Source organism: Phyllostomus hastatus, unplaced genomic scaffold, assembly GCF_019186645.2.
Source record: "Phyllostomus hastatus isolate PE091 unplaced genomic scaffold, TTU_PhHast_1.1 phas_contig_210, whole genome shotgun sequence".
Taxonomy (NCBI): Eukaryota; Metazoa; Chordata; class Mammalia; order Chiroptera; family Phyllostomidae; genus Phyllostomus; species Phyllostomus hastatus.
Window position 1 is genome coordinate 7,512,187 of NW_025333737.1, and position 9,373 is coordinate 7,521,559.

Genomic DNA, 9,373 nt, shown 5'->3' on the forward strand with positions numbered 1-9,373 from the left:
CACTCACAAACATGAATGTAATACTCAGAGCCCACCAAGGGAGAGAGGCCCCTTTCCTCTGTGCTTGGCTGGCATTGCCAGTAGCTGGGTTGAGCACTGGGGGTAGACAGCATTATTGTTGAGAAGAAATTAGTCTCCCTCATCAACTCCACAGTACCTCTAAGGGGCTCCTCCTCTGTTCATCATTCACTGTTTCTCTGAGTTATGGGTGAATGGTCATTGCATGAGTCACCCTTTCTCCAGAACTGTCTGAGACTTTAGCACAATCTGGCAAGGACAGGACAGAGGGTGAAGAAGGGATGGTATCTGTTTAGCCCCCAAATCCCAGCATCAAACAGCTGGACCAGACTGTGGGGCAGACAGCCCCAAGGTTACCTTCAAAGCTGAGAAAAGAAGTCTTCTGTACCTGGTCCTCCAGGCCGGAAGAAATTGGCCTCTTGCCCAATGTGAAGCCAAAGAAGTCCACACTGACAGTCCCATTTCAGCCCAAGAAGGATAATCGCCCTGTCCTGCATCACACGTACAAGTGTTCTAACTCCCTACCTGTTTCTGGCTAGCCAGAGGTGGGGAGGACCAGTACCTTAAAGTCTTCCTGGCTCAAAAGGAAAGAAACAAATCCCATAATAAACCTCTCTTACACAGCAAAGGCTCTGAAAATTCAAGTTCTTCCCCTTCGGAAAATCTGTCTGCTGTGTGTTCTGCAAACTCCCATTGCAGCAGATATACTGTTGGAATATAACACGTTGTTGGGGGTCCACAGACCCTGAGAACCTTGAGGGCAGGGCTTTGACCTTATTCATCACTGTAATACCAAGGGCATAATAGGCACTCAATAAAATACTTACCAGATCAATGTGTGAATGAAGGAAGGAATGTCAAGTGCAAGATTTTCCACATGCAGTTTATGTAACCCAACTTCATTATAAAGAACTATCCCCAAGATGTGAAAAGACATAATAACTAGACTACATGGGTGTAGGAGGCCCAAACCCCCAACTTTTAACTAAATGCATGAATCATCAGTGGAAAAACAAAGGTCATGTCCTACAGACCCAGTGAGCTGGCTTGAGGTCACATTTGCTCCTGTGACCTGGTTGTTTTAAGTAGTCATGGGCATCTGAAAGTAAACCTAGCCACACCCAGCAACTCAGAAGAAATGGAGAAGTGAATAAATAGAAGTGTGCTTTGGATTAAAAGTGGCTATAGCCTTGGAACTTGCATTACAAAATCAAGAAGAATTAAAAACAAAATCTTGAATCTTAATGGAAGCCACATTTCTGAGGCCGGTGCTAACAACACAGAGGCATGAGAAAGGCACGGCATGTTTTTCCAACCTCTGCTCCCAATAATGGAGTCTAATTTCTCCCACTGCTCATGTCTCCATCTCCAGCATGGGATGAATTAAAAGAATTATAACCAATGCTTTTATGGTTTTGAGCTACTCATCATTAAAATGGAGTGGACAATTGCACAACACAGAATGCTCTGGTTAAGGGGTCAGCCTGTAGACTGTCTTGGGAAGAAGTGTGGTACAGGGCAGAGAATCGTGGCTTTTCACTGAAGCAATCTCGGGACCACAACTTAAATAAAATATGTCACTTGTTAGCCTGATCTCCGCAGCAGGTAAGTCATTTACCTTCACTGAGCATCAGGTTTCTCACCTATAAAAATGAGAACAATAGCAGTACACACTTAATATGAGTATTGCAAGGATTAAATGAAATACCATGTGCAAAATGTCTCACCACTAATGAGTCCAATTTTCTTCTCTTTCTTTCATCCAAAACTCTACAACCTAGCTAAAAACGTTGTGGTACATATATACAACCGAATAGTCCTGGGCCAGAGAAAAGAATGAAATCTTACCATTTGTGACAGCCTGGGTGGACCTGGAGGACATCTTGCTAAGTGAAACACGTCAGATAGAAAAAGGCAAATGCTGTATGATTTCATTTACATGTGAACTCTAAAGAACAAAATAAATGAACAAACAGAAGAGAAACAGACTCATGGGTTCAGAGAACAGACTGATGTTTGCTGGAGGGGAAGGGGCTTAGGGGACTGAGTGAGAAAGTGAAGGGGCTAAGAAGTTCAAATTGGTAGTTACAAAATAGTCACAGGCATGTAAAGCACAGCATAGGGAATACAGTAAGTAATATTGTAATAACTATGTACGGTGGCAGGTGGGTAGTGGAAATATCCTGGAAACACTTTTTAAAGTATAGGACTGTCTAACCATTATGTTATACACCTGAAGCTAATAGAAAATAACATTGATTTTTTTTATTTTTTAAACTGTGATTAAAAAATAAAATTTAAGTGCATGTGTGCGGGCTGCTGGCCTGCTCCCAGCTGGCCAGGAGCAGGTCTGCTTCTGGTAGCGGGCAGCTGGAGTGAGAGAGCAGGCAAGGACTTTGACTGGTACCAACACTATTTCTAGGACTCGAACTCAGTAGAGTGTTTCCACTGCTCCACTGTCCCCAGTGCGGACATCTGGGAGAAATTCGAGCGGATGCAGTTGTGCCCCACATGACTGCCCTGCAATTGGTTCCCTGGAATCAGGTCCTGGTGTTGGCTCCAGGCATGAGGCAGAATCCCGGAGCCAGTTGAAAGGCTGGGGCAGACACTATGCCACCATCCTCTGCCAGCCCGAGGGGAAGAGCTGGAGACACAGTAAGCTGATGAGTTACCAGCTGGCCCCAGGGGAGCCCCGTCCAAGGTGCCAGCCACCCCAGATTGTGTTCCCAGCCTCCAGACCTGCTGTCCCCTATCTGATGGGTAAGTCCAAGACCCAGCCTGATCTGGGTCTGAGAGACCAAGGGACTCAGAGAATGAAGAAGTCGATGTTGTGACAGTGGAGAAGAGACAGTCCCTGGGTGTATGGAAGCCGGTCACCTTCACAGTGTGAACAGACCGTTCAGACCCCTGCATGAAACGCTTCCACATCTCCATCCATCAGCAACAATACAACCATGATGCCAGTTTTCCTCCAGAAAGCTGCTCCCCAGGAGGGGCTCCAGACTGATCCCCAAGAAGAGGTTCTGGAGAGAGATGCCCAGAGGAAACGGAAGATGAAGGGCATGAAGAGGTTGTGAGCCCTCTGCCTATAGAAAGCCAGGCTCCCCCACCCTGCTGTCCCAAACCTGTTAGTTCTGTCACTGAGGATGTGACCAAGAGGAAGAGCCACAACTTCCTGGAGCACAAAATGCAGAATGATCTCCGTTCAAAGTTTTGGCTGGGTACCCACCCTGGCTAGCTGCTCCAAAGCCCCCAAAGTGGTAAGCCCCCTTCCTGAGCAAGGCCTTGGAATACTCGCAAGCCTGAGTGGAGGCCCAGAAGAGGAGGACAGCTGTGGAGAAAAGGCAGCTCTGATGCTGGCAGTAGCAACTGCAGAGAAGAATTGCTCAGTGGCTACTAGCTGACCAAAAGGCCTGACTTCTCTGTCTTACAAAGACCCGTGTGTATTTTCTAACCCTCCCTCTCCCCCTTAGTAAAATTTGCTCATTTTTGTTATGGTGGGACAGTGTCCCAGTAGATCCCAGGATGCTTTGCAGCCAGGGCCGTAATAAGGGCTTGCATTCTTGGAAACCTGGAAACCCAGCCCTCCTGTTTCCCTGACTCATGGGATCACTGTGTCTTCTCTGGAGCCTCGGGCTTCTCAGGCAGCAGCTGACCTAGGAGCCCCGGGATGTGCCTAGCCCACTAGCTCTGAAGAAATGCAGACATGGCCAGGGCTCTGCGAGGCTCTGACCTGCATGAAACCTCTCACGCTGGATGAGTGTTGGGTGGGGAAAGGATGCTCCTGCTGCTCTCTCTGGGGTGATGCTAGGACAGCTGGGCCTGAGGCTCCTCTTTCCAAGAGCTGTCTTGGATGAAGACAAGCTCGCATACTTGATCAACATGGACCATTACCTCACTGTCAGACACTTTATAGTAGCCGAGGCGTTGGAAACCTTTAAATAAGTGTGTGTTCTTACTGTGAGGTATCAAGGAAAACTGATACAAGCCAGAGCCCTCGAAAGGGGCATTATCTTCTTGCCTTTGCACTGAATCAAGTCTAACCCCAACGACCACAGCCTCTACACCCACACTTCTCATCTCAGGAAAGTGGGAGAGAGAGTGTGGTCAGAAAGTAAATAAGCCAGACACCTTTGTATAAACCATAACCTACATGTGCTGTAAATGATCTCCACCTCTTACCCAAGGGACAGATTCACAAGGATCCCAAGAGCCACTTTTAGGAGCTATTCTCACCCAGTAACAGGAAGCTTCTGGTTGGGATAGAAGGAGGACCCATCTTCAGACCGCTGTCCCATTGGATGGGAAACTGGGGGTATCTGTTCTGTCTCTGGAGTTTATTTTGTATATGTGTCTGAATAACTATGTCAAAGCTATGTATATATACAAATATGTGTGTGTATACAGGGTCCAGCAGAAGTAAGGCCTACCTGAGTGTGGTTGGTAGGGTAATAATATCAGTGTAATAATTTCTAGTTTTCATTTGAACATTTCCCCTAAAATGTCATGTGGTGTGCTTGAGTGTGGTATTGTTATGCTACAGAATTACATGCTTATGATTTTGTAATAAAAGATTTTGTAATAAAATACCAGGGGTATTATTTGTGCCAGACCTTGTGTAATGATGCTAGATGACATCCCACTCAGTGCTGTGACCTTGAGGATGTTTAAAGAGCTCGGCCTCTAGGTTCTGTGTCCCAAAGCCCTCTTCTCGGGCCTTTACTCCGAGGGAGAGACCATTCTGTACTCACAAGGGACTTTCTGTTTCCTCTGCCTTTGTGATGCAGTGCACACTACAGCACCACTTTCCCTTGCTCAGAGACATTTCCCCAGACACAGCGAAAGGAGTCCCAGCCTGGAGGTGGCTTGAAGTCCTGGGTATGAATGTGTTCCCTTCCCAGGTGTCTCCCATCTTGGAATCTTTTCACAAGGCAGACAGATGTCAGGAGCCTCAGGGGTAGAACTAATGGCTTCCTCTTTCCCAGCTCCTTCTCATTTCAATCTCTGACTTCCAAGTTTAAGTTCTATAGAACCATGCACACCTGTTTTTTCTTGCACAATTCCAAGGAGCTTGCTGACTCCAACCACCCTGGGGCCCCGCCAGCCTGACATGAGTCAGATCCCCTTTCCAGAATCGGGCCCTTACTGGGAAAGCCGCTGGGATTCATCCAGTGCTCCAGAAGGAGGTCTAGCTTCCTAGTGGGCTAAAGGAGCTTCCAGGACCTCTGCTTAATGGACCATGATGGATTTTGCCCCAGCTGGACTTGGCACCTCCAAGTGGATTCCAAGTACAGCGCCCAGCATGTAAAAGGCATCCAACCCTGCCAGTGTCTAATGGCAACCTCAGGAGACCCTAAGCCTAGCCTGGAAGAAGGACTAGCCTCTTCAGAACTCTGCCCAGGGCAGCAGGGGCCTGCTGGCTGTGGGCTTGAAAGTGAGGCAGGGGAGGATGGCAAAGGGCAGTATGTGGCCCTGGAAAGCCAGCAGCTACTTCCAAACCTATTGTGGTTGATGGTCTGTTTCTGACATTGCTTCCTGGCCTCAGAGAACCCCAGTGGAAGTTTGGGAAAAGCCTCTTTACCTTTTGGAACATGGTTTTTGGGGAGCCAACTGATTTCTGGAACTGTCTTTGGAGAACAGGTGAGATGTAAGTTACTGATGTCTCATCTGAATAGCTTGTGTTTTATAAATTGCTGTTGGGCATTGTGCTGAGAACAGTCTTTTTTCTACACTGTATTTTTATATGCCCTTTGCAAAGCAGTATTGTTTTGTGCATGAGAAAAGCTCTTGGCAATTAAAAAAAGAAAAGGAAATTTAAAACAAAGCCAAGCAAAACCTTCCACATCTCACTTGCTTTTTTGGGGGGGGGCGGGGGGCGGCGTGTAAATTTATTTACATGAAGGCCTTAAAAAAGCATAAAAGTCACATTCGGTGACACATTTAACAAAATGTATAACTGAAATAAAGCTGGAATTATTTGTTCTTATTTATCTTGATCCTTTAGCTAATATTTTACTTCATTTCAGAGCTCAATATAGTCCTGGATATCTTGTAAGGACTCACTAAGTGAACATTGAATTGAGATGCATCCAAGTGAAGACAGGCAAATTAAATACCTTGTTTGGTCAGTTCTCTCATCCTGAAGCCTTGGCTCCGATCTCCTGTGGTTCAGTTCAGTTCAATGCCCAGAAGCACTGGTCTGCTTTGGACATTCAAGGAAGCATGAGAGTGGCTACACCTATGTCCCTGGTCCCTCCTGGTTGCTGACAGTCTAGAGAAGGGCTTATGGGGGCGGCGGGGGGAGAGTGAAGAGATGCAAGAGCAGAGCACTTCAGTGTTTTCTATGCTGTGATCTTTCTTCCTCCCACAGCGGTCACAGTCCCCCAGCATGCACCCTCTATCTGTCTGTATTGACCACTGCACGTGGATGTGAGGCTCCCCCTTCAGAACTCGTAGAACTCAGGACTTCTTCCCCTGTGCCAATAATCACATCCTGTCCTGGAGGACAGTGATAAGTGAATGTGAGTTATCCTTTCCTCATTCTCCCCTCCCACCACACACACACACACACACACACACACACACACACACACACACACGGTGCTGTCTTCCCTGTGACTGATACTACAGGTCATGTAGAACATCATTCTGATCCTCACTAGCCCCTCACTAGTTGTGCAAACTTGAATGATAACAAGCCTTGCCTGAACAAGCCACACTTTCATGGTGTGCAAAATGGATTTCTTACAGTATTGGGAGGAGTAGAAAGAAAATTATATTGTCCTCATCTCTTTCTATGTGTCACCGTTGTACCTGGACCCACCCCTGGGGAACTCCTCACCAGTGTGGGTGTTACAGGGTGCAGCCAAGAGGGGGGACCCCAAATGGGCATTTGGAATGGGGTCCAGAACTTAAGGTGTCCAGGAGATTTTAAGATGTCTCCAAACGCCCCCACCCAGGGTGTGGGTTGGGGGAAGGGACAAATGGAGCAGGGCCATTGAGAGCTGTTTTGCATAGCAACAGCCTTGCAGCTACCCTCTGGTGTGGTCATTTAACATATCTATAGCCTTTGGCTGGTCGCTTAGATATGTTAAATAGCTGTGATCATCTCTGAGCCAGGGGAATGGAAGTAACTTCCCCACCAACACGTGACTGGGGGCAGATCCCCCAAGCTACAGCGGCTGCGTGGGAGCTCGGAGAAGACTGGCTCCAGGACATGGGGCCACGCCTGCCCAGACTCAAGATGGCAGCCCAGTAAAGCTGGAAGGATACGAATTCTGGCATGTGAAGCCGAGTGTGGGAGGAGTCGGAAATGAGGCTGCAGAGGAAGATTGGCCGCGGGGATTTAAAACCCAGACTTGGTGGCCATGAGAGGGAGAACCGTGGTGCTTTAGGGGGAAGAACCATGTGCAGCCCTGAGAAGGAGAGCCATGCACAGCCCTGAGGAGGAGAACCGTGCTGCTTTAGGAGAGAGAACCACGCAGCTTTAGCAGAGTGGAGACTCCCTCATCCCAGAGAGGGAGAACCACGCGGCCTTGGTAGAGTGGAGACTCCCGTGGCCCTGGGAGAGAGGACCACATGCCTGTGCCAGAGTGGGGACCCCCGCAGCTTTAGAAGGGGGAACCACCACCTGGTTTTAGCAGAGATCCTGGCGACTAAGCCGAGGGTGCCGGGAACCCAGGGAGGTCTCCCAGTTGAGATGGAGGACTAACTAAGAACCAGAGGACTGCCTGAGCCATGGACTTCTATTTCCTTTCCTGAGATAGGGTACTCTGGACTGGGCAAAGGGGGAAGGAAGGAAGGACTGTGACTGTGTTTGTGGGTGTTTTAAGGGACTTTGGGATTTTTGATAAAGACATTAGGTCACTACTTTAAGTTAGTATAGCATTAAATAAACATTTCCTTTCCTTTTCACGAATCTCTGGCATTGAGAGACGTCTTTCCTAGGGCGGCGGACATAATGGACCCGGGGCCTTCTTTCAATAATAGTATATTGTCCCAGGCCCCCCTTGTCTGTTCTGTAACATGGGGACTATCTCCGCCACCTACTGTGTGACAATGGCACTCTCTCTCTCTCTCTCTCTCTCTCTCACACACACACACACACACACAGACCCCAGCCTGGGAGCTGGCTCCAACATCCTTAGGACCCTGTCTTAGTAAAAGACATGCTCTGCTTCTACACTCAAAGCCTCCTGAACTCCAGCTCACGTGCATGCTGCATGTTGGGTGCTGCCACGAGGGGAATGGGAAATATGGGGAGGGGATTCCCCAAGGATGGGCATGGGACCAGTGTGGTAGGACTTTGTCTTCTCGTGTCATTTCTTACAAACATCCTTACTAGGCTCTCTGCAGGGAGAGGAAAGGCCAAGCCAAGGGGACAAAGAGAGACAACACCAGGGCCACACCTATCCACATACTCAGTGGCCCCCACCCTACTCCTGCTCCAAGCTGGTGACTGAGGCCACCAGCTACAACCACCTCCCTGATGGCCTGGCCCTGCTGCCCTCTCCTCATTTGGTACCAGAGCAGCTGGGGCTGGGTGTCCATGCCAAAGCCTGCTATCTCTGGCATGTCCCTCCCACGTGTCCCTGCAGGTCCAGTTTCCACATGGCCAGACTCTCTTTTTGGTCTTAGTCTTCAAGAGATAGCCTGGAATTTCCTCTGCCTTTGTTATGCAACAAACTCTACAGACCCTGAAAGTGGGAAAGTCCCAGCTATGTTTACTGTCCCCAAAGACAGGCTCAGCTTAATAGGCCTGTACTCTGAGCCCTGGGGCAGGTCACTCCCAGGCAGATCACTGTTGGGGCCTCTTCCCAGGCCAACTTGTAGAGCTTCCTAGTGACTGACCAGCCACATCTTCTCTCCCTCCTCCTCACCTGCACCCATCCAGGCTCTGGTGCTTGGGGATGTCTCCCCACCCAGGGGAATGTAGGAAACCTTTTTAGGTGCTCCAGTGGGCTGGACACCTGCTAAAATAAGAGGGAGGCCAGAGTGACTTCAGGCCTGAGCCTTTCTTTCCATACCCCTGCAGGAAAGAGGTGACTTCACAGCATTAGTGGAGATGAATACAAGTGGAGAATGGGGTTGACTGTGAACTTAGATTGTTAGAGGCTGCAACCTTGCTTTACCTGCATGTCATCCTCTCTGGAGGCACGGAGGCCACGTGAGCCTCCAGGCCAGCCCACGCCTCTCCCCAGCTAAGCAGTCTCCGTCTGTGGTTAGCCTCTCTGGGCCTCCGTTGCCTCACATGTTAACTAATGATGCTTAAACTCTGGGTTTTAAAAAGCCACTGCCCTTCAGATCCCCACCTCTGTGCCTGACAGGTGGGGTCCCATCAGTGTGTGCTGCCCTC

The 9,373-nt window shown here is 48.8% G+C and overlaps 1 pseudogene; it reads left to right on the forward strand.

Moving 5' to 3' along the window:
• Positions 1-2,803: 2,803 nt before the first annotated feature.
• LOC123816844 lies at positions 2,804-3,435 on the forward strand (annotated as a pseudogene).
• Positions 3,436-9,373: the final 5,938 nt, after the last annotated feature.